This window comes from Solanum pennellii, chromosome 4 (assembly GCF_001406875.1).
Source record: "Solanum pennellii chromosome 4, SPENNV200".
Taxonomy (NCBI): Eukaryota; Viridiplantae; Streptophyta; class Magnoliopsida; order Solanales; family Solanaceae; genus Solanum; species Solanum pennellii.
Window position 1 is genome coordinate 55,611,131 of NC_028640.1, and position 6,000 is coordinate 55,617,130.

A 6,000-nucleotide genomic window follows, 5' to 3' on the forward strand; every position below is an offset into this window, starting at 1 on the left:
GACATAAACTAAGCTATGATGAATATAAAGGTTTAAAGACATTTCAAAAAGGGACTCTAGCTTAGCACCGAGTGAAGAAGTAGTGAGGATTGTTCCTTCCCAAGTAGGAAAGGTAGGTTCACTAATTGTACTCATGAGATTAGAGACTATAATGCAATGTGCATAAATTGGGTCCCAAGAATATCTCCTAGTTCTTGAACTATGTTGCCCCCATAGGAATACTAGCTAGTGGATCCACCTAGAATCTATGTTCATGTTTTGGTACTACCATGGAAAGTAGTCCACCTTCTTTCAGTGTGGGGTTTCATGACACCGGATTCCACATTTAGCTCTTGTGGTATATGTCGGTTAAGGCAAATGTCCCATAAAGTAAAATGAAGTAATAAAGTGAACACTAACTAGGGTGACTTAAGCTGTTTGACTTAGTCTAGGTAGGGGTATGGGACTCTACCTATACATTGCACTAGTTGGCCTTGAGGGTGGTCTTATAAGGTTGTTCTTATGTTATATAAAGTAAATGTTATGCATGTTGACTTTGCATGTTAATGATCCTAAATGATGTTAGTTTCACTTATGAACATGCTGATGGTCTATATTGCTAAATATGATGATGACTACTCATGATGCTATGTTATATGAAGTTAAGACAATAATCGTGATCCTTTGATTGGTTTACTTCGTTAAGTAAGGTTATGGGGCTTTGCTTGGTCATTGCGCATGTAGACTTGATGGTGGGTTATGATAAAGGGTCTTGTGTATGATTTAAGGTTATGAACTCTTATATGTGCTTTGTTGTTATAGCATGATGTTAGAGTTGTTTTGACCATGTACTCAAGTATGCTAACATACATGTTGACTTGTTTATGAATTGATGATGTTGGTCTTGTGTTATACATGGTTCTTATGTTAAGTTTTATTGATTATGAACATGACTTACACTATTGTGATCCTTATGTGGTATATGCTATCTTGTATGTGCACAAAGGTTTTCAAATGACAGCATGTTTTCTAAAGTAAATGTCCATTTCTCATGCAATCTTTCTAAGTTTTATGTGCATGTTTCCATACTTAGTAGACGTGTGTACTAACCCATATTTCTATGTTTCTACAATTATGTAGGTTCCAACCATTGAGCTTATAGAGGGCCATTTGGAGAAGACTTGGATCCTCATTCTCTAAGTTCGGTAGGTCCTCACTTTTCGAGGATGATGACAATATCTAGCTATTGAGATTGTTTAGTCTTAAAGACAATTTAATTTATTCTTTTTCATTTGAAGAATATTATTATATATGCCTATATGTGGCTTTTATTGTAATGAAGTATGGACTATGCCTGAATGTTGTACTCGATCTAGATGGTTTAAATGTGAGACTTGTCCTAGATTTCCTATTAGAATATCTTTATATATTATGTATGTGAAATAAAAGCAGAAGCTTCTGTAGTGTTTCCTATGTGAGGAGTCTATGTAAACTCTCTGTGTATATATAATGTGTAAGCGAGAGGTCTATGTAAACCTCAGATGTAGAAGTAGATCAAAAGATTTAAATTTTCCGCAATTTAACCTATGATATGTTATGACGAATTCTATGAGTCTAGTCTAAATCCTCTTCGAGGATAATGATGCCGATTACGTCTAGTGGTGTTCCCTGGATTTGACAAAGCCTACACCCTGGACGTGGCAAACACCCAATGACCATTATTGGCCTTGAGCAGACCCTTGGCCTGACTTATTCAACTCAGCAGAATACTTAACTTAACTCAATTATAAATGTAAAGAACATTCTTAATAGAAATTAAAAATGTAATGGTCTGGCCTAATTAACATTTAAGTCTCATCGTTTACAAATGAAACGAAAAGATCCATAACTAACATTATTGTCTATGAAACCTCTAAAAATACCAAGATGTATGTTGGGAAAAAAACCACAACATCAATAATGAAAAGCATGAAAACGATAAAGGAGTCCTCCAGATGCAAAGAGGCTCACCACTAACTCTGGATGCCCAAACTAGATCAACGAGGCGCTGGATGGTGATCTTGAATACTTGCGTTTGCATCATAAGATGATGCAGTCCAACTGGCATCAATACATTGAATTTACAAGTATGAGCTGGAAAAACTAATTAGCAATTTAAAGCTCGAAAGGATTAAAACAACTTACCTTGGCTCTGCTCAACTCATGAAATACTAATCTCAATATAAAACAGTAAAGACACATGCAATATAGAAATAAAGCTTGTAGATTTGTGTAAACAACTTAGTTCCTTAAAGAAATGCAATAACAAACTCAACTTTACTTATATTGAAGAGAAATATTGTTTCTCTCGGAGATTCTCTAACCGACAACCATCACTATGAGCCTAAGCGATGGTACATCGTCTTACCTCACATTGCAAGAGGACCGTCCTATACCTTGTCGTCAGTATAAAACCTAAACTAATAAGTGGATCCACTAATCTATGCTAAAAAAGCACTAAGGAATCATATAAAAAGTATGACCCTTCCTCTGAACTCGTGTCCCCATATGAAAGCTCAATACTACTCCCAGAATACTTAGCTCATATGTTTTAAAAACAACTTCTTCTTTGGTTTGAGGTAATTTGCTCAAACTTAGCTTTTATAAGCTCTATTGGAAATCATGGTTTCTTCATTACTAAAATGAGCCAAAGGATCTGTTGGAAGTCTGGCTTCCTTTCTTGCTCAATGTGAAAAATATTTGTAACTCTTAGGGAATACTTAAATCCCTTATAACTTTTGGGAAATAACTCAAATCTTTACTCTTTGTTTAACTTGAAACTTAACACTTAGAAAATATAACTTTTGAGGAATGAACTCAACTCTTTACTCTTTGCTCAACTTGTAGCTTGAGCCTTAATACATAGTTAATATATTTGTTTATGACTATTGAAAACTTTTAAGAACTTACTTTGACTTGCTTCTTAACTTTTAGACTTGACTTTTAACTTTTTTGTCTTTGATCTTAACTTTACTTGAATTGAATTATGGATTCAACATTCATGATCTCATGTATATGGATGATCTCATTATGTTTGGATGCGCGTTAGAGTGTTGGAATTAACTAAGAAATGTGGGTACATCACTTTGGAACTAGTACGAAAAGATGGGGAAATGATAGGGTCTCGAGGCTTTCTTGGTGCTCCGAGAGGCCTGGAGTGCCAGAGCCTGACGAACAGAGGCTATCTTGAGGGGCTTTGGCTGGCGCGCCACGCCAGAGCTTCTGGGACAGAGCCTGTGCTGAGGGGCTTTGGCAGGCGCGTCGTCCCTAGGCCTGTCAGACGGGAATTCTGACTTTTCTTCTCTGTTTTTCATCCCTAAACCTTTTAAACTTCCATGGATCTCACCCCAATAACTTAGGATCACTAATAACCTCAATACCCAATAGATTAGACTCAAAAAAACAACCCAAAAACACGAATTCGAACAACTAAATGCATACTACAACTCAACAAACAAGAATATAAATATTGTTCTTCAAGAACTTCAATATTGATCATTCAATCTACTCAAAATTTGCTGAATTAAATAAGTTGGCATGTGGGTGAACTTACCGAATATAGAGTTATCTAACATACCTTTATAGGGATCACCCACGACGAATAACACTTTCGAAGCCTTAACGTTCTTGACCTTTCTTCTTTCTCTTTCTTCTCTTCTCTGTTATCCCAAGCCCTAAGCATGAATAAATTTTCTAAAACTGACTTAGGATTTAGTTTACCCCTAATAAACCTTTAGAACGAATTAGGAAATAGTTGGGTGAAAAGACTACTTTACCTTACTAAAAATATGGATTGAGACCTTCCTCAATCCAACAACCCAACTTTTGATAGACATATATCCCATATAACGATATCGAAAATGTGCAAACTTGATGGCGAGAGATATTTCCAACCATATAAAGAACTGGCTCTAACTCATCCTGATCTAGAAGTTATGGTCGTTTGAAAATGAAAAAAAACTCTCTTTCTTAACTTAGGAAATTTTCCAGATTTTTCCTTTTCTTTCCAAAATGATAAATTTTAGTTTCTTAGCTTATTCTTGGCTATTATGCCTTAGGAGATGTTACAGGAAATTGATCAATATGTTGAACAACATTTGGAGGAAACACTTCAAGAAAGAACTAACTCACAAGTATCTAATGTAAATGAACCACAAAAAGTGCCATTAAGAAAATCGATCATTTTAGATGATTATGTGATTTATTTGTAAGAGTCAGATTTTGACATTGGAATTAATAAATATCCGGTTGCATTTTCACATGCCATAGAAAGCACCGAGTCTAATAAATAGATTGATGCAATTAATTAAGAGTTAAAATTCATGGAATACAACTAAGTCTGGGATCTCGTTCAATTATCAGAATGTTCTAAAAAATCGGGTGTAGGTGAGTCTTCAAGACCCAATATGATTCTAATGGTACTATTGAACGATATAAAGCCAGAATTGTTACCAAGAAATACACTAAAAATGAGACATTGATTATAAAGAGACCTTTTCACCGGTATCAAAGAAAGACTCATTAAGAATTGTTTTGGCTTTAATATCTCATTATGATTCAGAGTTACATTAGATGCATGTGAAAACTGTCTTTCTAAATGGAGACCTCGAGGAGGACATTTATATTGACCAACCAGAGGGTTTCAAAATTAAAGAAAAAATCAAATGGTATGTAAGCTGAAGAAATCAATATATGAACTCAAACAAGCATACAATGGTATATAAAGTTTAATGATACCATAATATCTTTTGGATATAAAGAAATTACTGATCATCGGTGCATATACCAAAAGATCAGTCGGAGTAAGCTTATATTTTTTATCTTGTATATTGATGATATTTTACTTACTGCTAATGATTTAGGCATATTTTTTTATCTTGTATATTGATCAGTGGGAGTAAGTTTATATTTTTTATCTTGTATATTGATGATATTTTACTTACTGCTAATGATTTAGGCATATTGCATGAGAAGACTTTCTCTCTATGAAACTTGAAATGAAAAATATGGGTGAGTCATACTATGTGATAGAGATAGAAATATTCTTTAGTAAATCACAAGGATTATTGGAACTGTCTTAAAACAGATATATCGAAAGAGTTATAGAGATTTAACATAAAAAATTGCTCAACAAGAATAATTCCTATTAAAAAAGGAACATATTTTATCTCACAGAATACCCAAAGTATGATGTAGCATGAAAGAAAATAGTCCCAATTCCTTAATCTTCTATTGTAGAAGTTTGATGTATTTTCAAACTTGCATAAGACCGAATACTAGTTTTGCGATTGGAATGCTAAGAAGATATTAAAGAATCCCTGAAATTGATCACTGAATAGCTGCAAAGAAAATTTATGGCATGTTATGAAGCAACAATTCATGCATTATGGTTTTGAAACTTTATTTTAGGACATGGGGTTGTCGACACCATTACCAAGCAGCTGAAAATTTATTGTGATAATATTGCATCAATATTCTTCTCCAAGAACGATAAGGGCTCCAAATGTGCCAAACATATGGAATTAAAGTACTTTGTTGTCAAAGAAGAGTTTAGAAACAAAGAGTGTTACTTGAAAATATTAGAACTAATCTCATGATTGCAAATTCGTTAACAAAAGGCTTACAACCAAAGATATTTAAAGAACATGTTAAAAGAATGAGTCTTGGTTATACTTATAATTGATACATTTATGATGTTTATACGCTCTGAGCTCAAATTATGTGTTTCTGATATATATTAATGAATATCTTGTTTCTCATAATGGTGTACACATTATTGTTTAGAGATATCACAAGATAAGTCTCAATGAGATATTTACTGTGGATCGTAATGTTATATGTTTTTATAGCTTATGAACATAGTATGATAAGTTTCTAATGTACTAGTATATGAAAGGAAGTATGTACATTAAAATTTCTATACAACCGTCATTTCTCGCATTAGTAGCTTGTTATATTGTGGTATTGTAACGACCCTCAAAA